The sequence below is a fragment of the Furipterus horrens genome, unplaced genomic scaffold (assembly GCF_987537825.1).
Source record: "Furipterus horrens unplaced genomic scaffold, mFurHor1.1.pri manual_scaffold_8, whole genome shotgun sequence".
NCBI classification, from domain to species: Eukaryota; Metazoa; Chordata; class Mammalia; order Chiroptera; family Furipteridae; genus Furipterus; species Furipterus horrens.
In genome coordinates, this window is record NW_028327178.1 from 52,497,047 (window position 1) to 52,522,135 (window position 25,089).

The following is a 25,089-nucleotide window of genomic DNA, read 5'->3' on the forward strand; positions in this document are numbered from 1 at the left end:
CAAATACCGCATGATATCATTTATATCTGGACTCTAAAAATAAAAAAAAACAAAAATGAGCTCATAGACACACACAACTGATTGATGGTTGCCGGAGGGATCAAGGTTGGCAAAAGAGATAAAGGGCTTAAAAAGTACAGACTTCCAGTAGTAAATAAGTCATGGGGTTGTAATGTACAGCAAGGTGATTATAGTTAACATATGTATTGTATAATTGAAAGTTGCTAAAAGTTCTTAAAGGTCCTCATCAAGAAAAAAATGTGGTAACTATGTATGGTGACAGATGTGAACTAGATTTATTGTGGTGATCATATTGCTATCTATACAAATATTGAATCATTATGTTGTATACCTGAAACTTATATATGTCTGCTATATTTAAAAATATATAAATAAATACAGACAGATCACTTCACCACCGTACTATTATGGCACATCAAAAAGTCAACAACACTTCCTTCATATCATAAGTTACCTATCATGTTCAAATTTCCCCGACTGCCAGACTTTTAAATAATTGATTTGAATTATAGTGTAGCTAAGACCTCCCACCCCTGCATTGCATTTGGTGGTTATAACTCTTTAATTCATGGGTTGCTTGTCTTTTTTTCTTCCTTGAAATTCTTTAAAATAATCCCTTACTTTACAATCACAGTTGACACATAATGTTATATTATTTCCAGGTGTACAACATAATGATGAGACATTTATATGTCTTACAAAGTGATCTTCCCCATAGGTCTAGTCCCATCTAACACCATAAACAGTTATTAGAATATTATTGACTATTCCAAATGATGCACTTTACATCTCCCTGACTAATTTTATAACTAGCTCTTTCTTAATTCTTATTCCCTCCACTTTTTTAAACCCATCTCCTCAACCCCCCTCCCACTTGGCAATCACCAATGAGTTTTCTGTATGAGTTTCTGTTTTGTTTGTTCACTTATTTTGTGTTTTAGTTTCCACATACAAGTGAATTATATGATACCTGTCTTTCTCTTAGCATAATACCCTCTAGGTCCAACCATCCATGTTGTCAAAAATGTCCAGATTTCATTCCTTTTTGTGGCTGAGTAATATTTCATTATAAATGTGCACCATATTTATTTATTTATTGTTTGTTTATTTATCCATTTGTGCATAGATAGAAACTAGTCTCTTGATTGGAGCATTTAAACCATTTAGATTGAAAAGAATTCTTGATAGATATGCAAGCTGGGTGGAGGAGGGTCAATGAAAAAACAATGACTTCTGTCCCTATATCTGTCTGGGAGAAAGCTGCTCCCTAGCCCTCACTCTGAAACCAGACAATGTGGTTCCTCCCTGTTATGTCCCTGGTGCTTTTCAAGCTCCTGCCCCAACACTGGAGCTCAGAGCAAGTGAGTCTGCTGGCGAGTAAATTCCTGCCCTGGTCCCTAAAGGGGAACTTGGGACTCCAGCAAGCAGCCCTCTCTTTCGCTCTGCTGCAGTCCCTGCCAGTTTTTCATAGCCAGGAGTCTTTCTGGTCCTGGGACACTGAGCTAAGGAGCATCATGTGGGGCTGAGACCCCTTGTTCTTTGCTGCTCCTCCGGAGGGGATCTCTGCAGCCCAGGTCTCGCCCCCACTATTGTTTCTCAACTGCCACACTGAGTGTGAGGCCTGCCCCTTCCACATTGCCAACCTTCCTACCTTATTTCATTGTGGTGTCTGAGTATCCTTAATTCTATAGGACTTCTGTTTAGCTGGTCTTCAGGTTGCTTCCAAGGGGTATTGCTCTGCAGTTTAGCTGTAATTTTGAGATAGTACTGGGGGGAGGTGAGCACAGCATTTACCTACTCTGCCATCTTGATGAAAGGTCCTTCCCTGTAATTTATTTGTGAAAAAAAATCATATCCTTTGTCTGTTAGTTTTGTTCTGGAATTTGCTGACTGCATCCCATGGTGTCATTTCCTATGTTCTTCTGTTCCTTATGTTTCCTATAAACTGGTTGCTATGGGAAGTTTTTAAAAGTGCACATGTCCAGAGGTCACCCTAAAATGTATTCAGTAGGACTGGTGTGGGTGCTGGGAATTTCAACTTTTCCTAAGCTCCCTGGGTAGGTCTGAGTCTGTCTCATGTTTGGGAATTGCCAACCCATCTGACTGCCAGTAGCCACAAGTCAGCCTCGGTCACAGCACATATCAGACACAAACACGAAGGTTACAGTCTTCATGGGTGAGTAGTGGTCACTGCAGGAAGAGGTATTAGCTGAGACTTACATTGGGAACTTACAGGGAGCCCCAGTTCATGTGCCTCCCTCCTCTAACTCAGCTTAGGGAAACTTCTTATGTGAACAGGGCCTTCCCTGGTCCAAGGGTATGTGTCAGGGGAGGAACAACAACAGTTTCGCTGCTGTGGTCCCTGAGGACAAGTGCTGTCTGCAGGCAGGGTGACTTCAGCCCAGCCCAGCCTGAGGGCCACAAGCTGCTACTGCCCCCTTCTGCTCTGGGCAGCCGAGGCAGGCGGTCTTGGGACACAGGCCCAAAGCCATTGCTTTTTCTTGTCTGCTAATACTGCCCCTCCCTCACTCCCCAGGCCCAGCTGTCACCTTACCTGCAGAGACATCTACTACTAAAGTCAGCACCTCCATGCCACAGTCCAAATCAGAGTTGTCTTTGTATCGCCTCCATCACATCATGTCACTACCCTGTCCTGAGCCCACCCAGGCCTCCCGGGCCATTTAAGACAAGATCCACATTTCTCACCATGGGAGAAAGGGCCCACTGTAGTCTCTGCTACCTCTCCCATCACGTCTTCATTCTCTTTCCCCCTCCTCCCCTAAACATGGCCTTTCTGGGGGTCCAGGAACAGGTGGGCCCCATTCCTGCCTCAGGGTCTTCGCATTTGCCACGTGGCCCTCCAAGAATGTTCTTCCCCCAGCTCTTCATATGACCCATCACTCACGTCTCCACTGAAAATGCACCTCCTCAGAGAAGCCTTCCCTGACTACCTCGAGTAACCTAGACACTTCCTAAATCTCCCAGTTCTGCTCCCAAGACCCCACAGTGAAGGCTCCCTGGGTTACTGCAGACAGCTTCTTTCAGTTTCAAGAAGCCTCCTAGTTTGTGCTGGTGGCTGCTGGCAATGCCCATCTGGTAGGCTGGGTGTGCCCTGCTAAGGCCCCTCTGCACCTTCTCTCTGCTCCTGGATCCTACGTGGCTCACAGAGGGCAGACTCTTCTCCCTGCTGCCCAAGCAGGAGCTCTAGAAGACTGAGCAGAGAAGCACCAGGTTTCCTGTCCAGCTGGCTTCAGTCCTCAGATGTCCAAGGCTGCCTCCCATTGGAAACGCAGTGTCTGAGGCTCCTTGCCCCTGGCTGTTTATGGTGGAAGGAAGCTCATGGTTGAGGAAGGCTCAGAGAGAAAGGCTCAGGTTCTAATAGCCAGTGGTGGACACAGGGGATCACTGAAGGAAGGGTCATCAGCTGTCTTGGGTCATTACACCTTTGTCCCCTCTGCAGAGTGCCTTAGCCAGCAAGCTTTTGTGGGTTCAGCCCTTTTCCCTCATGCTCTAGTTGCTGACATTTGGGCAGGAGCAGCCAAGGTGTTTGTCTGACTCTTCCCCAGGATGATGTCTTTTGACAACTTGTCTGGGGACAGGCTTCTCCACCACCACCTTTGCTGGGATGAGCTTCTATGAATTCTGGCTCTTGTCACCATATCCCAGCCACTGAATTTTGGGATTGGAGCAAGCGAGGTCCTGGGCCCACTTCTCCCCAGGATGAGATCTCTTCAGGACTCATCTGGGGATGGGCTTCTTTGTTTCCACCTTTGCTGGGTTGGCCAAAGGAGCATCCCCAGAGCATTGGTAGCCACCAACCAGGCGGTATTCCTCACCATGCCAGCCCATCCTGGTAGCTCCACCCTTTGGTAAGGGACATGATAGCGACGAGGTGCTGAAGAATAGATGAGAGGCACACCTGCTGGTAAGATCAGAACTGATCAGTCACTTGTGCTATACGTTGTCCTGCCAGGATGTCCCCTTTCCCCTGTCTCTCATAGGTTCTTGCTGAAGCCTTCTAATCTGTTTGGCATCCCAAGCCCAGCCTTGGACCATCACTTCAATGTGTCCCCTAGAGAGAGGGTGCTGACTGCAAAAGCAATTCTGTGGGGCTTAGGGCAGCAGCAGAAGACCAGAATATCTTCCCCATTACCAGAGAAGTCAGAACCTGAAAATAATTGCAATCAGGGTGCCCCTACCCCCATCTCTCCCACACAGAGAAATGATTTATTATAGCCTGTGACTTCTGAGGCTTTAAGGAAATATCTTCCAAATTTTGGGGAAAAAATAATTTAATATACACCCGTTTCAGAACAACTCTCACCCTGGCAGCTCCTCTCAAGCCTGGTTCATGCTGGTTTTATCAATCACACTGAACTCTAGTCCCCTGGTACTTCCATCTAGATCAGAAAAAGGCCAAATCCTGGGGCAGGGTGACCAGAAGGTTCAGAGCCAGATTCTGGGTATCAAGTCTGGGCTTCCGTCAACCCAACAGCCTTCTGGGATACCACGTCCTCTGCCCTTCAGTCTCAGAATCGCTCCATCACTGCCTTTAGCTCTCTTGTTCTTCTCATGGGTTGAGCCCTGCCCCCCTTTACCCCAGTACTCAGAAGCTCAGTCTGGGGGGACCCCTGTGGATGTCTACAGGACAGCACAGTGGAGATGACTGGGTTTGAAAGAGTGGTTCATGAGTGGTGCTCAACAATTCTCACACTTCTCCATTTATCATTAGCCAACAAAAATGTACTTGACTTTTGTTAAGAGGACAACCAGTAAAGGGTTTGAATGGAAATATCTTGTCACCCAAAAGGGAAGGCTACATCAATAAAGATGAGAACCATTGTGAACACTTGCCCAGGTATGACATTGCACTTGCCCTCAGCAGTGAGCAGGACACAGTGGGTCTCTGATGAGGACCCAAGCCATTGGTATTACGTAGAATGAGGGTCATTCTCAGGTGTAATAGACAAGCCCCAAAGCGTGAAGTTGGTGTACACCAATCCCTCCTGTACAGACACTTAACCTAGGCCTAGCTACTACTATGCCACTCTCCCAGGGGACAGGGGCCAAGTCACATTGAATGCAAATTACCTGGTCAATCAGCATCTCTCTCTCTCTCTCTCTCTCTCTTTCTGTCTCTGTCTCTCTCTTTAAAGCAACCAAACAGGTTGGTGTCCGTTAGAGAAATGGTAGGGAAGGTTCCCACGTTTTAGTAGTTACCCTGCCATGGAAACTGTGAGGACATCGCTACCTACTGAAGTCACTCACAGAATGTGTGACTTGAGGCTCTCAAGGTTTTATGGAGAGCAGGCTGGAGGCCCAGAGGCACTCTGCTTGTGCCCTCACATCTGGCTCTTCCCAACCAAGCTCTAGTCAAGGAGCCATGCCCTGTGGAGCATAACTGTGGACAGGCACAGCCCTAGGGACCACAAGAAGGCTAGAGAAGCTCCACTCGGAGATGAGCATGAGAAGCAAGATTGGCCTACAACATCTAGGTTTATAGCCCTGACCCTATGTATCCAAAAGTTGGAGAGGCAGAGATTTATGTGACCTGGGGAGCCAAGGAAGACTCCTTTGGGGTGGGTCTGAAGGACCAGTAAGTATTGCACCCATGGAGAGGAGAGAGAAGACATTTCAGTTGGGAAGAGTAAAAGCAAAGATGAGCTCTTCTTGACCTTGTCCGGCCTCAAATGTTAATTCGTAGGACCCTCCTGTTTTTAGAACCAAGGACTCAAAACACCAAGAAGTTCAATGGCCTCCCTGTGGTCACACAGGTGGTGAAGAGGCATTCTGCTGGATGCCAGGGCTCCATGTCAGGGCTCTGGGCCCACAGCTGACAGGAATGTAAGGATGATCTCATCTCATTTCAAAGTGAAACTGGCAGAGATGTTCAAGTCACTCCAAGGCCAAGTGAGGGTCCTGAATGACTTCACAGGGTGAGAACGTAGGGCCCATTTTAATATGAAATTGAAAACAAATTCATGATAAAATGACATAATACAAATGACAACCCAATCAACACACTTTTCTCACCTCTCTCAAAGGAAAATAGTGATAATGCTGCCACCAGGAAAGGAGATGTGGGCACAGAAGCAGCCAGATGAAAAACATGGTCAATAGTGTAAAGAGGCATTACATCCAGATGGGTAGGAGGGGCGGAGTTGGGGCAGAGAGGACCCAGTGTGGAGGCAGCAGCAATAGTGACTATGGCTGGCCAGCGGAAAGCACAGTGACTCACACATTTAAAAAGCAGGGAAGGAAACCTGGAGAACAATCCAACTCCCAGACCAGCCCATGCAGCTCATGGTCCAATGTGGTGGGAGGGGGGTTGTGTGTGTGGGGTAAAGCACATTGCTTCTGACTGTGAACACCAGTGAGGGTTGGGGTGGAGGAAGAAACTGCTGGTCTCTCAGCAGAGTCAGTTTGTTTAAAGGGCCCCCACAGTCCTAGAATGTCTTCAAACCCACTCACTCTGGGAACCACAGCCATGGAAACAGCTATAGGGATACCAGTCCCATAAGAGAAGTGGGAAAAGTGCCTGGAAAAGGGGTGAGTGCAGGGCAAGTGGCATTGCTTCCTCTCAGATGCCTCCTTCAATTACAACACCATAACATGGTGAAATGGGTCACTCTATACTGACAAATACCTAAGGCTCTGCCCCTTACAATGTAGCAGGTGCGACAGCTCTACCTAAGACAGAGGCAAACACATGAGCCTGTCACGTTGAGGAGACAGAAAAGTATGGCCCAAAAGAGGCAACAGATCAAAGTTTCAGTGGGAGAACTAAGTGAAGAGAACATAGCCAACCTAACAGACAAGGAGATAGCCAACATAACAGACACGGAGTTCAAAACACTGGTGATAAAGATGCTCACAGACTTGACAGATATGCTTGAGTATGGCAAACACAGAAGGGAAGAAGTTAAGGCTATGTTAGGTGAAATGAAGGAAAATCCACATGAAACCAATGATGAAGGTAAGGAAACGGGTTCAAATCAATGAAGAAACAAGAATTCAATAAAACAAGGAGAGGCTTAGGAACTTATGGGACAACTTTAAACATGCCAACATCCGAATCACAGGGGTGCCAGGAGGAGAAGAGGAGGAGCAAGAACTTGAAAACTTTGTGAAAAAATAATGAAGAAAAACTTCCCAGATTTGGCAAAGGAAATAGACATACAAGTTCAGGAAGCACAGAGAGTCCCCAAAAAGCTAGACCCAAAGAAGACCACACCAAGACACATCATAATTAAAATGCCAAAGGTTAAAGATAAAGAGATAATCTTAAAACCGGCAAGAGAAAAGAAGAGAGTTACATACAAAGGGGTTCCTATAAGACTGTCAGCTGATTTCTCAAAAGAAACTTTGCAGGCAAAAAGGGACTGGCAGTAAGTATTCAAAGTCATGAAAAGCAAGGACCTGCCACCACGATTATTTTGTCTAGTGAAGCTACCATTTAGAATGGAAGGGCAGATAAAGTGCTTCCCAGACAAGGTAAAGCTAAAGGAATTCATCATCACCAAGCCCTTATTTTATGAAATGTTAAAGGGACTTATTTAAGAAAAGAGAATTGAAACTATAAACATTAAAATGACAACAAGCTCATAACTGTCAACAACGGAACCTAAAAACAAAAGCAAAAACAAAAACAAAAATGAACTAAGCAAACAACCAGGACAGGAACAGAATCATAGGTATGCAGATCATTTGGAGGGTTATCAGCTGGGAGGGGGAAGGGGGAGAAACGGCAAATGGTTCAGGGATTGAGAAGCATAATTGGTAGGTACAAAATAGACAGGGGGAAGTTAAGAATAATATAGGAAAGGGTGAAGCCAAAGAACCTGTATGCACAACCTACGGATGTGAACTAAAGGGGGTGGATTGCAGAGGGAAGGTGCTACTCGGTGGAGGGGAGCAAAGGGAAAAGAAATTGGGACAACTGTAACAGCATAATCAATAAAATATACTTTAAAAGAAGGGGAAAAAAAGAAGAATAAGGACTGAAGCAAATAATTTTGAAAGAGGAGAGCAAACCTCTTCTATTTGAGGTTTTTTGGTTTTTTAAATTGAATGGCCTAGAGAACTTTGTGCATAGGAGGAATGTATAGGGCTTTAAAATAACATTCAAATGAACTGAATAAAATTTCCCTAAATAATTGGCTTCACCTTATAAACTAAGCTAATTAATTTTCCTTAGAGTTTAAGGCTTAAACATTTTAAATTATATTTGCATTTAAAAAATATTTGATTCTCCAAAAGCTTTTGAGGGACCTATTTGGGGCAGTCTTAAAACTTTCAAAGACTTTGCAAGCACTTAAGTAACTTGTAAAGAAAATAAATTAAACTTATATGTATAGTAAATCAAGTTTCCAAATTTTCAAGTACTGTCTGTGAACTTAAATTCTCAGATTATTCACAATTAAATATGATGCAAATCAGAAGGTTAATATGTGGGATTATGTTAAATGAAGACCCTTAAATATAAACATATCATATTATCACATTAATTATAAAACTTATTTCTAGCCTAACAGAAAGTGTGATCACCATGGTGTTGACTTGCTTTGTTAGTATGAAATACTTATTTCTATATCTACCCAGGATAAATCATCTGACTTACCTAATTAAGGGGACTACATTTGCCATCTTGGATAGGCTGGAAATGCTTTTGGGACTACAATACAGTCCAAGTTCAGAGACTAAGATGCAGACCTTGTTTGATAAATATTCAGTACTCATATGATGATTCTTCACACGCTGCAAATGAACAAACATGGCTTTTTCTTTGGTTCTTCTACTGTGTCAGTGGAGGACAGCAAACCTGCACCTTACAGCTCAGGCTTTAGTTTCACAACACTGGACCACACACATCCTTTGGGCATTAAAAAAACTTTATCCTATGTAGTTTTCAGGGGTTTTTTCTTTTTTTTATAACCTCCTTCAACATTTTTTTAGCCTGATTTGGATAGATATAATTCTGTACTTATAACTAATTTGAAGATCATTATTTCCCCACTTGATTTTAAGTATTATATTTGGTTTCTACATCTTTTCATATTTCATGGATTTTAGGCCATGATTCAGTACTCCTTATAGTGATAAACTCATAATTCATTAGATATTATTTTGATAAACTTAATGATACTACTGCAGATAATGTAATCTGGATTATAGAAAAGGCATGACTTCCTAAAATCAGTCAGGAAGGGCTGGATTATGCTCTAGTAACAACCAACTCCAGAATCTCGGTGGTTTAAAACAACAGAGGTTTATTTTTATTCATGCTTTATGAACATCACAGGTCAGCTGAGGGCTCTGCTCCATGTCTCCCACTCTTAGGGCAGGACAAGGGAATGCTGGAGTATCATGTCAGCAATAAGCAGTCCATTCCAAAAGTGACACACTTGTCTTTTCACCTAATCACAAAGAGGCTGGAACCTTCAATCTTCCACAGACATAGAAGGAGAGGAGACTGACACGCTGATGAATACCAAATCCACTTGGGCTTTAAAGTACTTGTGGTCAGTTATGTTATTTTTTGGTAACTTTTCCTAACATTCAGAATTATAATAGAAAGTAAGTCCAGTCCTAAAACAGTCACTGTTACTCTGTTGCAAACATGCATAGTGATCTCACACATATTACGTTAGCTCTAACAAGTGTTCTCTGTCATCCCCATTTTCAGGTGACTTATGCAAACCTAGGGGAATTAATTTATTCTGAATGTTTTCAGTGTTAACATACTTAATAGGAGATGTTGCTTAACTGGTTTCTTGGTTTTCTATCATTTATTTGAAAAGAACAATAACTTCAGCAGACCAACTTGGAGTTTGAGCTTTTAATTAATTTTTAAGTAGGATCGTGAACAATGAGTTGTCAAAAACAGAGACCTGGCTCAGACCTCTGTAAATGTACATAAAATGTGAACTCCATTAAATTAAAATGTGATCTCCATGAGAGGAGAACCTTGATCCTCACCAGTGAATCTGCAAGAACAGTGCTTGGCACCTAGTAGGCATTGAATAAATATTAAATACATGAACAAAAGCACTCAACAAAAATTATTCTGTTTTTATTAAAATCAGCTGGTCTCTAGTCATGCTCTTTGTCATTCTTAATTTCTATTAACCAATATCCATTCAACACTTTTCAAACCAAATAGATGTAACATTACTACAGTCACGGAAATGTTTTTTAACTTAAAGAATTCTTTGTTTCCCCTGTCCTCCATGCCTGATTTAGAGGGACTGAACATACCCTACCAGACATTAGGCCAAGGCACATTTAGGGTTTAAGGATGAGCTCCGAGATATAAGTGACCACATAAGAATGCATTCATCTATCTACCTTGCAGGTCCTAGGAAGGGTATCTTGAGTGATTCCTGGATTCCAAGTTTTCTGGATATCAGAGCCAATTGAGAAAGTCGTTTTATTGCTGAAGCTAAGATGTGATTTGGCTGTGATTTCACGAGGTTGATACATTGGCAGGATGGTTGATTGGGAGAGAAAAATCTGAAACTAAGTTGATTTGAACTGCCCTTTTCCATGATAGAACTTGTACATGGAACATTTGTCTTTCCTTTTCACTTAAAGCACTTCTTAAGCCCTTTCTAGAATGTGGGCTTCCCAGTTCAAGAAATAGAACATTCCACAGCTCACATTCTCTGCACTGAGGACCTTGACAGTGAGGACCATCAATATGGCAGCAGCTTATTGCACAAATGGCTTGTGAGCATTCCCCTTTTAGATTCCTGTTCAAAATTAAAGTTACGTTTCCACCTTTCCTGGTGCCAATAGCTCATGCTTATAGCTGGTTTTAGCAAATGCTACCTGGGATTTGATTGAATATAATTTTTTTAAACCATCACCTGAGTGTATGTTTTTATTGATTTTGGAAACAGGGGAAAGGAGAAAGAGAAACATCGATAGATTGCCTCCTGTACATGCCCTGATCTGGGATCGAACCCACAACCTAGGTGTGTGTCCTGACCAGGAATTGAACTCACAACCTTTTGGTGTATGGATAATGCTCCAACTAACTGAGCCACCTGGCCAGGGCTGAATATTTTTTAAAAATTAAGGATGCTTTATAATGTCACTGAGCTGGGTGATACACTCATACTATTGGAACTTAAACTGTGATGTTTAGAACATTGTAGAATTAGCAGCATGTTTTGATAGATCCCTGGATTTGGGGGTGGTTTTAAAACTGAGTGGGGTTTTCTGACATCTTTAATAGCTTCCTCAGTCCCAGAATGGTTCCTCTTCATATCCTTGACTGTCCTACACCTACCTCCACACAAACTACTTAGGTCAAGTTCTGTATCCTATGTCACAGTTTCCCCACAGCTGCCTGAGATCCCATTCCAGTCCTTATGACTCCTACCCAGCTCCAGACAGCCCTGTCTGAGTCCAGAGTTTGGAGGTGCTCTCCAGCTAGGACCAGCAACATGATTTTGGGGGTTAGTACAAAATGAAAATACAGGGGCTTTTGTTTAAAAATCAGACAAAAGCCTGATTTCTCTTCTCTGTCTCTGACAGTCATAGTGTTTTATATTTGCTATTCAATGTCAGTCCTTTGGCAGCAAACCCTTATGTGGGCTCTGGCCCTGCCATGGCACAAGGTTGCATGCCTGATGCTGACCCTCCCAATACCCAGGTCACTGGGGCAGAGGGTAGTAGCAAGTTGGAGGGCAGATCAGGGGTTGCCAACAACCTGACCTGGGGAGATGGGGAGGAGGTGGGCTTAGAGCCCTGGCTCCATTGTCCCAACAGACTTTGCTTACAAACACAAAGATAAAATTATTAAGCAATGCAAGAAGACCCCAGCTGCGGACCCCTCTGAATGTGCCCTGTGCAACTGCAGTGGTTCACTGCCAAAAGCCAAAGTAGCTGGCATGCAGAGGCTTTGATTTAGGTATAAATTTCCCTTCCTGGTGTGCAGTTTTGACAGTTAGATGTGCACCAGGAAGTCCATTTTACCCGCAGCCTCAATATTCTTACATCCTGGAAGAGGTCCCCATGGGCCCTGGGCTCATCACAAGGAGGGTGACGATGGATCCTTATAGCCCAGATGCTCACAGTCCTAACTAGGAGTGAGTCACTGCCTTCCAGGCTCTTTGCTGCAGAGCAAATAAACACAAATAGCACTTCTCATGCTAATATAGATGCCTTCTCACAATCCAGCTTCCTGAATTATTAAACTAAGAGACACCCTTGGGGGTAAAGGGAAAATACAACTATGGACAATGGAGAGGTTTAAGAAAACAGAGACTTGTATCAGTCTATAGTAGCAAAGCCCTAGACCAGATAGAAATGCAGAGGACTGCTGAAAATGAGATTCTTGTGTTTATCAAAATTTCCTTGAGCACCTCTCTCAGCAGCTATGATTTGAGCTTGCCTGTGTCCACCGGTTTCCTTGTACATGTTTTGTTTCTCCTGTCTTCTCAAGTACAGGGCACATTTTGTCCTCTACAGATGTCCCCCAAGCCTTCCCTGCCCCACACCTAGATCTGTGCTCACACATTGTCTAGTAACCCACACCAGACCATAAGCCACTCACTTTACAGATGAGATGAAGGCAAGGAAGGCAGGGAGAGCACATAGCAAGTCCATCTGGAAGGAATCACCATGGGTAAGGGATTAGGAACCTGGAATATGGATAGAAAAGCAGAGAGTGAAGAAGGCTACAGGGCGAAGTCCAGATAAGCCACCAGCCCATGTGGGAGAGAGGAAGCTGGTGGAACCAAGTTGGACTGTGCCTTGGGCTTTCCCCAGAGGAGCTGGAGACTAGGATTGTCCCCTGGAAGTACTGGCCACAGGGTTAACTCTGCTGAGACCTTCCCCAGACTGCACCTTGTAGCAGAGCTCTGAATACCCACCTCATGCTGTTTTCCACCAGGAAACATTTTTGGAATATAAAGATCCTTATTTGCTGTTTATTCCTTTCCTTCCTGTTTTCAAGAAGTCTCAGCTTCAGGGCTCCAGTGTCAGAATTTTTGAAGCCAGCAGGTGGCACTGTGGAGTACACTTAAGAGCTTCCAGAGCTTGGTACTGCTGTTTGGGAAGCCTGGGTCTCTGATGTAGGCCAGGAGTTAGAGACCAAATGCAAAGTTATTGTTGATAGAGACTGCAAGTAAACTACAGGATGGGTGAATGGGGTTTAAACTAACCAATCAGAGGAAAACTTGCAGCTATTGTGTCTGTCTCTGAATCATGTACATATACTTGTGAGCCCATACACACACACACACACACACACACACACACACACACACAGATGCACTCTAGCAAACACTTACTTATACTTACCTGTTTTTACTATCCTAGCTCCAAGTCATAACATGAAATTATGTAGTGGACACAAACTGACCTGGTCTCTGCTAAGGCTCTGTCCTGGGCTGCTTGGTTGGGGGTGGTGTTCACATTTGGTCATGGCAATTCTTTGTAGGGACCTCCTTCTCTCATTGCAGGTCATTTAGCTAACCTGGATCCTGCCCAATAAGTGCTACTAGTATCCCCCAAATCAACAATGTCCTCACACATACGCAGGTGCCCATCCAGGGATGGGGTATTGTCTCTTGTTGGAAACCAAGAGAGTTTAGAAATACAGTACATCTCAGGTCAAATTTCTAAACACTTATGGAGCTTCACAACAGCAACATGGCTCTATATCATGCTGTCCTTGGTCACAGTCACATCTCAAGTGCTAACTAGTCCCATGTGTCCAGTAACTACCATACCAGGTAGTGCACACACAGAACATTTCTAGCATTGCAGAAAATGTTGTTGGACAGTGCTGGTCTGATCATTTTTTTGAAACACAGCCAAGCACTGTTTTAACCCCATGCCACAGAATCCTGTGTTAGAGGGTCAAGTGCAGATGGAACATCTACTGATCAATGCTGGTGATTTGTGAGATGACAGCAGCAGCCACCAGACCACTCTCTCACCTGTGCAGGTACAAGCACAGGTAAAGCCATTCAGAATGTGTGTTTCTGCAGCTCTGGAGTCATCTTACTCACTATCCTTCATTTGGCTTTCTCTGTCTGACCCTTTTGAGTCTAAGGTGTTCCTGGTGCAGGGCACATATTATATGGGTCCCCAGGAAGCCTCTGTTTTCTCTGTCTGACCTCATTGGATTTATTCTTTCTCCTGAGAGTTCACAAACTCCCTTCAGTGCAAAGTCTGGCTCTTTTTCTTTCTCTTTTGAGGCTGAATTATTCATATTAGAGAAAGGTTTTCTAGTGTAGCAACCCAGAGACATTTAGAAGTTTCTGTCAGAAATTGCCAAAAAACAAAACAGAGGTTTAGTTGCACAGAACACCTCAGGCAGTGGGGCTTGGGGACTGGGAAGCATAGACTCTCCTCACTGAGAAGCTGGGATGAATTTCAGAATATCTACCACCAAGCACTGCCTGTTCTCTGCAGGTGGGCTTTCTAAGTTTCTCTAACAAAAAACCACTATATGTGAACTATGAGAAAGAGAGGCATGCTTTACATAAGACAAACATCTTTCCTAGAAAGGAACTGGGAGCTCTCAGCAGCATGCTGGTGAAGATGTGAGCCTGCTAGGGAATTGAGGGCCCACCCAATACCTTCCTATTTTAACTATTCATTTCTTAAAACTTCCAAGCGTGCAGCATTTCCTAGGGTGTGCCACAGGCCATCATCTTCATGAGGTGTTCCTTGAGAAAATTGTTCCCCCCAAAACAGCTCACAGTGTTTAATGAATGCTGTATTGTATCTTAATGGCATTTCACAGTGCACTGTAGCATACCAAAGTTTCAGAGTAGTTCTAAACAAGAAAATAGTTGTGAATTGTGAAACAGCATTCCCTGATGCATGTGACCCTAATGGCCTTCTCTCTTAGAGCCCCATCCACATCCTACAAACTAGGCACCTGAAAGATAAGCAATTATGTGCAAGGTTATCTGCAGAGTGTCCAGCCCAGGAAGGTAACTTCCCCTTCTGGGTGACAGCACTCAGCTGGAGCCTGCCTGAGAGAAACCCACATAAATGGGTTTTACTCTGTGAGAAAGAATTATCTGAGAACATTGCTGGTGAGACAACAACAGTATAGTGCTTTATAATCTAACTATCCTGAGGAACAGTTTTTTTCAAGGAATATAAGTACCCATAATTTCTGGCTATAAAAACCAGTGGGGGTTGGGGTGGTAAAAGAAATGTTGAGATTCTTAGGCAACTCCTCTTAAAGGGCCCGCAACAGACTTAGGACTTACACAGATTCACTCCCTCTGGGCTCCAGCAGTGGGGCGTTATCTGCAAGGGCATCAGTGGCATACAGTGAGAAACTAAAGTGTCTGGCATCAGGGCAAGTGCTGGGGACAGCTTCCTCCAAGACTAGAGATAAAGCAGCACTGTTGTCCCTTTTTCGAGCCCTGTTTTACACAGAGCAACAGAGTGGCTACACCATATCTAAGATTCCATTAACCTGGGTCACATGGGTTGCTCTCACCAGACAATTACCTAAGGCTCTGCCCCACCCAATTTACAGGTGTGCTTTCCTACAATAAGCCACGCTACTCAGGGAATCAAAGCAATTATACCTAACACATAGAAACAAACACAGGGAGGCTGCCAAAATAAGGAGATGAAGAAATACGGCCCAAATGAAAGAACAGAACAAAACTCCAGAAGAAGAATTGAATGAAATGGAGGTAAGCAACCTACCAGGTGCAGAGTTCAAAACACTGGTTATTAGGATGCTCATGGAACTAACTGGGTATTTCAACAGCATAAAAAAGACCCAGGCAGAAGTGAAGGTTACACTAAGTGAACTAAAGAAATGTTTACAGGGAATTAACAGTGGAGCGGATGAAGCTGAGAATCAGATCAGTGATTTGGAACATAAGGAAGAAAAATACATTCAATCAGAATAATAAGAAGAAAAAGAATCAAAAAAAAAAAAAAAAAAAAAAAGAACATGAGGTTAGGGTAATGAGCCTTTGGGGAAACTTCAAACATACCAATATTTGAATCATAGGGGTGCTGGAAGGAGAAAAGAAAAAGCGAGAAATTGAAAACTTATTTGAAAAAAAATAATGAAAGAAAGCTTTCCTAATTTGGTGAAGGAAATAGACATATAAGTCCAAGAATTACAGAGTCCCAAACAAGATGAACACAAAGAGGACCACACAAAGACACATCATAATTAAACTGCCAAAGGTTAAAGATAAAGAGAGAATCTTAAAAGCAGCAAGAGAAAAGCAGATAGTTAACTATAAAGGAGTTTCTATAAGACTGTCAGCTGATTTTTCAAAAGAAACTTTGCAGGCAAAAAGGGACTGGCAGGAAGTATTCAAAGTGATGAAAAGCAATGACCTACAACCTAGATTACTCTATCTAGCAAAGCTATTATTTAGAATGGAAGGGCAAAGAAAGTGCTTCCCAGACAAGGTAAAGCTAAGGAGTTTGTCATCACTGAGCTGTTATTACATGAAATGTTAAAGGAACTTATTTAAGAAAAAGAAGATCAAACCTATGAACATTAAAATGACAATAAATTCACAACTATCAACAATTGAATCTAAAAAACAAACTAAGCAAAGAAGCAGAACAGAAACAGAATCATAGGTATGGAGATCATTTGGAGGGTTACCAGTTGGGAGGGGGGTGGGGGATGGGAGGAAAGTGTAGGGATTAAGAAATACAAATTGGTAGGTACAGAATAGACAGGGAGATATTAAGGATAGTATAGGAAATGGCTTAGCCAAAGAAGTTATATGCATGACCCATGGACATGAGCTAAGGGAGGTGGGAAATGCCAGAGGGAATTGGAGATGCTGGGTGGAGGGGGGCAAAGGGGCAAAAATTGGAACAACTGTAATACCATAATCAATAAAATATATTAAAAATAAAAATGCTAGGAGTGACAGCTCTACCTAAGACACAGAGGCAAACACACACAGGAGGCTTCTGGCCAAGATGGAGGCCTAGACTGACATGCTCATCTCCCTCCAAAGCTAAGAAGTAATACAACTACTGCAAAACTAGAAATAACCAGAAGTTCCACAAAATAAATGGAAGTCCAGTGTATGAAGTTATAAAGAAGTGGTGCTTATTGGGATGGGTAGGAGGGGCGAAGAGGTTAAGCTGTGCTGGTGGCGGCAGCAGCAGTGGGACAGCGGTAAGCACAGACAGCCGTATCTAAGGGGAGGTGAGAAGCACCTGGGGAGCACCCCTGGCTGCAGACCAGACCTTCCAGCTTGCGATTCCAATGCCGGGGAAAGCAGACTTCCATTGTCTTGGACTTTGAGGCCTGGAGTGGGTGGGGATGGAGGAGGAGGCCCTTGGTCTCTCAGCAGAGAGTGAATGGCAGGAATCCATCTTGGACCCCCGCCCCCACAGAAAATGCCACCACGTGGTGAGTGCACAGGGCTCCGCCCCCTAAACTGTAGGTGGTGTGACAGCCCACCCAGGAAGCAAAGGTAAATACAAAACTGTCAGGATGGCACAAATCATGATAGACATCCCGGTGATGCAGCTGACCAGCCAGCAAATATCTAGTGCAATGGCTCAGCAGATAGGAAATCTTTCTGAGGCACAGTTCAGAGCTTTGGTTATACAAATGCTTACAGACCTAACAGCAGATCTTAAACAAGACAGGGAAGGAATGAAGGCTAGTCCTGCTGAAATGAACAAAAACATATATGAAACTAGTGGTGAGGGAAAGAAAATCAGGGATCAAATCAACAAATTGGAACATAGGAAAGGAACAAACAGTCAACCAGTGCAGAAAGAGGAAATAAAAAGTGAGGAAAATGAGAAGAGGCTCAGCTATAAGCAGGTCAACATCCAAATCATAGGGTTTCTGGGAGGCGAAGAAGAAGAACTAGAAATTGAAAAATTATTTGAAAAAATAATAAAGCAGAACTTCTCTAACTTGGGGAAGGAAATAGACTTACAGGTCCAGGAAGCACAGAGAGTTCCAAAAAAACTGGACCAGGGAGAACCACACCAAGGCACATTATAATCAAAATGTCAAAAATTAAGAAAAAACAGAATCTTAAAAGTAGCAAGAGAGAAGAAGAGAATTACATACAAAGGGGTCCCAACAAGACTATCAGCTGATAGTTTCAAAAGAAAATCTGGAAGCAAGAAGGGACTGGCAAGAAATATTCAAAGTAATGAAACGCAAAAACCTACAACCACAATTACTCTGTCCAGTGAAGCTGTCATTCAGAATAGAAGGGCAGAGAAAGTGCTTCCAGGGCAAAGTATAACTGAAGGAGTTCATCAGATCCAAACCACTGTTATATAAAATGTTAAAGGGACTTGTTTAGGAGAAAGAGGACCAAAACTATGAACATTAAAATGAAAACTGTATCACAACAACCAACAATAGAAGCTAGGGAATCGAAACAAAGGTCAACTAAGTAGGCAATGAGAGTGGAAAAAGAATTATAGGTATGGGGAGCATTACGGGGGAGATCAGCAGGGAGGGGAAAGGGGGGAAAGGGAGGGAGACAGTACAGGAATTAAGAAGCATAGCAAGAGGGAGTGGAGTAGACAGGATGATGTGAGAAGAACTATACGCACAACAAATGTGCATGGACTAAGGTGGGGCAACTAGAGGGTGGGGGTCACTGGGTGGAAGGGAACAAAGGGAAAATAAATTAGGACAACTGTAACAGCATAATCAATAAAGCATACTTAAAAAATAAAAAATAAATAAAATAAATAGAAATGCTGAACTTAAGGAGAAATGCAATTCACTGCACTCATCATTTTGGCAAAGATTTCCCCTTAAGGCTTCACTGTTCCTACTAGGTGGCTCGTTACTTTCACCACTTGTGTTTCTACTTTTTTCTGCTTCTCTTGGGTATAAACCAATGCTGTTGTTTTGCTGTAGGTTGGGGAGCAGGGAGAGGTAGTGTTGGAGATTTCTAGAAGGAGCATGGAGACAGTGAAAACTAAAGGTCTGATTTTTCTCTGGGGACACAGAAGCTTGGGGGCAGTGAGGGACTAGCCAGCCTGGAGTGACACAGACAATCCCTTTCACTCTCAGGCCAGTTAAACTCTGGACCACAGAGAAATGACAGGCTGGTGGTTACCAGTCTTTGCTTCTGATCCCTTGTCAGTGGGAAGAAAATTATCCTTGTAGTCACTAATGAGGACACTATATATGGTGGGAGGAATGCACAATTTCTTACCTTCCTCCATCGAATTCTGAATAGGAGGTTCTGCCAGGTACCACCCTCCCCACCACACAAAATCAGGATCCACCAGACTCCTTAGAAATATTTCCTGCCTGACCCTTCTGTGTCCTCTGATCTTATAGCCTCCTCTGCTACTGGGAGGTGACAGCATTTGTCAAACAGGGAGGACACTGTCTGTCCTCTACTTGTTGTCCTGGCACAACTACAAACAATGCCTCTCTCCCTCTCAAGTGTTCTTATTTGGACGACAAGTTATATGATTCATTCTACACTCAAATGTTTCCTGGAACTTTAGCTGGGAGGTGTGTTTGTGCATTTCTGAGTGTGTACATTAAGTTGAGACATCATATTGGCAACAGTTCCTATACTTTCCCCACCCAGCGCTGGCCCCCTGGTACAGCCAGAATTGGGAATACATGGCAGGTACAGTGTCATCCCAGGGTTGGCATTGCAGCAAGTGGGGGACAGAAGACAGGGCTAGGCATTACCTGTTGCTCAGGATATGATGGCCAAAATTTCATGCAAAGTATGGAAAAAATATGGGCCCTGCCTCCACACAGATAGGGGGAGAATCCTGATAGATCTTTGCAGTGTTTGGAGGAAGACTATGGATAGGTTGATGATTGCAGATTCCATTGCTCAGCACAGTAGTAGAGTTACTGGGTGGCAGCCTGTATTAATATCATGGCACCATTAGTGCCATTATATCCATAGTGCAATTACATTGAAGGACCATGGCTGAACCTGGGCTCTAAAGCTCTGTGATCTTGGTGGAACTCTAGGGAGTGCCTACATGGGGAGCAGCATAAACCAGTTCCTATAGCAGTCTTCTGTCTAGCAAGAGGGAAGCCAAAGTGGATATTTGGAGTGATCTCTATCTACATGGGGCATCTAACTGCATGTGTATGAAGCAAGTGCCTACTAACATTGATTGCTTTCGTGGGACTGATGGGGCTTGATGGTGAATAGCTTTAAGCACCGTTGATTTGCAGAATGTTTTCTGAAATTCTATGTATTATACTGTCTTGCACGAGGATATTTCACTCAACAACTTTATGTGGCAATAGTTTTAACTCTATTTCACTCTTTCCAGGGCTGGCTTGTTATTTAGGATATATCATTTCTTCAACCCAGTTAGTATCTTTTTTTAAAAAACTAATGATGTATAGTTGCAGAGTTGGTTCCTGTTATCCCAAAAGGTGTCTGACTTCCCCTAGGAGGAACATGTGTCTCCCACACCCACTCTGTGTCCCCTGCCGCCTGAGCCTTGGCACCCCTCAAGACCCCAGACTGGCCTCGGTTGACTGGTGTCTCCTTTTCCTGTCAGGTGAAAAGACAGGAACAGCCTGTCATGGCAGAGTCCCAGGGGACAGACTGGAAGGCTTTGACCTGGGTCTGCTACAGAGATGCTAGGAGAATGAGATGTGGTTTAATGACATAAACAGTGGCAAACTGAGCCAAAGGAAGGATATGCCCCTCCCAGAGGCCACCTGTAAATATGCTTTGGTGGACTTGAGACCCTTCCTTGGAGTTATGGGCTGATGAGAGAAGGGGCCCACTAGGGGAGGAGCCCAGGTCACTGTGTCACCCAGGAGCAGAATCACACCCTTCAAGGAAACTTTGAGCAGGACATGCAGGCTCCACAGACTCTGATTATAAGACTCTCCCAGTCTTAACTGACTTCTCCTGAGATGGTAGAATTGGAATCAAGGTTCCTTAGTTAATAACTGTGGGGATGCCCTTAGAGAGACAGGAAGGGAGGGAGAAAGATAGAGAGAAACATCAATGTGAGAACGGAACATTTATCAGTTGCCTTCTGTATGCTCCCCAAATAGGGATGGAACCCACAACCCATGCATGTGTCCTGACCCAGAATCAAACCTATGACATTCGGTTCATGAGATGATTCCCAACCAACTGAGCCACACTGGCCAGAGCTTTGACAAGCTTTTGTGTACAGGAGACATGGCCTGGCCCTGCTTTGACCCCCTAGGTTTGCTGTGGAGCTGGGTGTGCATAGAGTGACTGATCTCCAGACTGCAATCAGCACTCTTCTCATTCCCCAGGGCCTGTAGAGTGCCATCACTTCCTGTTTCAGAGAAAAGTGAGGGACTGTTTTCTAGACCTACTGGCCTCCCCTCCCCAAGTCCAACTCATCAGCCCTGGTTGCTAGGTACCTGTTTACCTTAGAGACAGAACACTCCACAGGGTTCTGAGTAGTTATTTGTGACCACAGGACACAGGCAGTCAGTGGAAGAGCAGAGAGTGTGGCCAACCATGGAAGGCTTGGCACCTGCCATCGCCACCACAGCCACCTTCCAGTTGATCCTAGAGCACCTGTGTGCGATTCTGCTGCTGATAGCTGAGTGCTTGAGACAGGTCCCAGCTCTTCCTGTGTACCTCTGGGTGATCCTGGTGGGTGTTCTGGAGGTGGTGTCTTTGATAGTAAAGAAAGGACACACTTCAATAAATGTGAAGGCGCTGGGTAAAAGGTATCTTGCTTCTAATGAAGTCTGTGAAGGATGTATAATATTGGATCAAAGACAGAAGCTGACAATGCCCTTAAGTCACCTGGCATGTAGGTCAGTCCTCTCAGGTTATAGACCCTGTGCTTGAAAGCATTGAATAAACACTTGAGCAGGATGTTGTCACTTCAGGACCTGGTTGATTTAGTGAAAATGGTACACAAGGGCCGGCCTCCTGAACATTCGCAAGTGACTGATGAGAAGCCCTTCTCAAAAGCACTGAGGACTGATGGAGAACAACTTCGGGAGGACACACCAGATGATTTGAATAAAAATACTCATTATCCTAAAACTCCAGAACTATGCCAAGATGAAAATATTAATGCAAGCAGAACATCTAAGAGAAGGAGGTGGAGAAATAAAAGCTGGAGAATGAATGCAGTGGGTTCTGCAAGGTAGAGTCAGCCAGTCCATGTCCATGACAGAAAAGCTGTTGCAGCCCCAACCTGAGGTACTTAAGAGTTCACCTGGCTCACATCAAGTCATAGGTCAAATGACAAAGGGAAGCAGAAAATGTGGATCAGTTTGTCCATGGGTCGGAAGATGATCTCAGGGGTGTCCTTTGTGATGCTGACCTCAACGTGTCCCTTCAAACTACTGACAAGGAAAATCAGGGAACAGCCAGAAAATTGTGGGAGCAAAAGCAAATAAATGAAGAGCTTGCAGCAGAAATGACAAGTCTACAAACTGAGAAAGCATCTTTGCAGTGTGAAAATTCAAACATAAAAGCTGAGATTCAGCAACTGAAGCTGAAGTTTCTGCTTAGGAATAGAGAAGACATTTCTCAATGACTGGAGAAACATAAACTTCTCCTATTGGATTCTGAACGTGTATAGGAAGATGGCCCAAGACATGAATCAGAAACTATGAAGAAGCACTACTATGAAAAGGAGATTTGATACCATTAGGAAAGAGCTGAAGAACCCAGATGGCAGCCAAGCACACTGGGATAAAGCTCAAGGAGCCTAGGAGGACATTGTCCCAGCTGCCACCTAGACTCCGAGCTCACCCAAAGCCCCCAGCCAAGATATCCAGCCATGGCCATGCAGAAAATCATTGCCCGGGAAATCCTGGACTCCAGGGGCAACCCCATGGTGGAGGTGGACCTGTACACAGCCAAGGGCCGATTCCGAGCAGCTGTTCCCAGTGGAGCTTCTACAGGTATCTATGAAGCTCTGGAACTAAGAGATGGGGACAAATCTCGATACCTGGGCAAAGGTGTCCTGAAGGCTGTGGAACACATTAACAAGACTCTGGGTCCCTCTCTGCTGGAAAAGAAACTAAGCGTTGTGGATCAAGAAAAAGTTGACAAATTTATGATTGAGCTGGATGGGACTGAGAATAAATCCAAGTTTGGGGCCAATGCTATCCTGGGAGTGTCCCTGGCTGTGTGCAAGGCTGGAGCAGCTGAGAAGGGGGTCCCGCTCTACCGACACATTGCAGATCTTGCTGGGAACCCAGACCTGGTCCTCCCAGTCCCTGCCTTCAATGTGATCAATGGGGGCTCCCATGCTGGAAACAAGCTAGCCATGCAGGAGTTCATGATTCTGCCTGTGGGAGCCAGCTCCTTCAAGGAAGCCATGCACATCAGCACCGAGGTCTTCCACCACCTCAAGGGGGTCATCAAGGCCAAGTATGGGAAGGATGCCACCAATGTGGGTGATGAGGGCGGCTTTGCACCCAACATCCTGGAGAACAATGAGGCGCTGGAGCTGCTGAAGACGGCCATCCAAGCAGCTGGCTACCCAGACAAGGTGGTGATTGGTATGGATGTGGCAGCGTCTGAGTTCTACCGCAATGGGAAGTATGATCTTGACTTCAAGTCACCTGATGACCCCTCATGGTACATCACTGGGGAAAAGCTGGGGGAGCTGTACAAGAGCTTCATTAAGAACTATCCAGTGGTTTCCATCGAAGACCCCTTTGACCAGGATGATTGGGCCACTTGGATCTCGTTCCTCTCAGGGGTGGACATCCAGATCGTGGGAGATGACCTCACAGTCACCAACCCTAAGAGAATTGCCCAGGCCGTTGAGAAGAAGGCCTGCAATTGCTTGCTTCTAAAGGTCAACCAGATTGGCTCGGTGACCGAGTCCATCCAGGCCTGCAAACTGGCTCAGTCTAATGGCTGGGGAGTGATGGTGAGCCACTGCTCTGGGGAGACTGAGGACACATTCATTGCTGACCTTGTGGTGGGGCTCTGCACCGGACAGATCAAGACTGGTGCCCCCTGCCACTCAGAACATCTGGCCAAATACAAGCAGCTCATGAGGATTGAGGAGGCGCTTGGGGACAAGGCCATCTTTGCTGGGCGCAAGTTCCGTAACCCAAAGGCCAAGTAAGAAGCTGGAGGCCCCAGGACCCCACAGCATAGATGTAGGCCTTCAACCCCTTCTCACTGAAATAAACACTGGTGCCAACCAAGAAAAAAAAAAAAAAAAAGGAGCCTAGGAGGAAAATGATCATAAAAGGCAAATACCAGCCAAGGCCAAGTCTATGTTCCAGCCTTTCCCAGGTGGTCCTTTTGCTCCTGCTGCTCCATCCACAACCCACAGAGGCCCAGAAGTGAAAGGTCATCTCCTGGGTCATTAGATCCCCAGGAAAGAGCAAGTTCACACAGTAAGAGCTCAAGAATCCAGGTGCACCTGCAGGTTTGACTCAGCTTCCACAGCAGCTAGCCCCGAACCCCGACAACCAGGACACAACATCTGCCTGTGTTTCTGTTTCAGTAATTCTGATTGATCACTCATTAGTTAAGCTACTCTTACTAAATTGATGCCACCATTGCTCTTAGCAGTAAACAGCTTTATAACTTCACAGTAATATTATTTTAATATAGATTTATTAACATAATTCTCATGAGTACAGAATTGTCCATGAGATCCTTTAGAATTATCTGCTTATTATAAGTATTGTATTTTGATTTAAATGACCACTATTACCTAAACCATCATCTTAGTTTGATGTAGATGTTTAAATAAAGACCATGACTGTATGCTATGGCTATTATCAAAAATCTATGGAAGTAACTTAATAGGTACACAGGCATCCGTTCTCTTCTCCATCACATACACACACACACACACACACACACACACACACACACACCCCGAAGATAGAAGGTCCTCTTAGTTGTTTTAAATCTGAAGAATTTATAAAAATACTGTTGCAAACTTGAATAGTTATTTTCAATAAATAAGTCTGTAGAAAGACAATGTGGTGTGCCTACTGCTTGTGCAGAGAGACGATCCCTGAATCACACACACACACACAACAGAAGCAGAGCTGCTGGATGTGTCTGACAAGATCCCACTAGAAACAGCTCCTGAACACAGCAAGAGAGGACACTAGGATCAAGGCCA

General features: G+C 44.2%; 2 pseudogenes; one reads left to right on the forward strand and one right to left on the reverse strand.

The window, feature by feature from the left end:
- Positions 1-3,487: 3,487 nt before the first annotated feature.
- On the reverse strand, positions 3,488-5,266 carry LOC150002909 (DPEP2 neighbor protein pseudogene; annotated as a pseudogene).
- Positions 5,267-22,705: 17,439 nt separating this feature from the next.
- Positions 22,706-24,155, forward strand: LOC150002910 (beta-enolase pseudogene; annotated as a pseudogene).
- Positions 24,156-25,089: the final 934 nt, after the last annotated feature.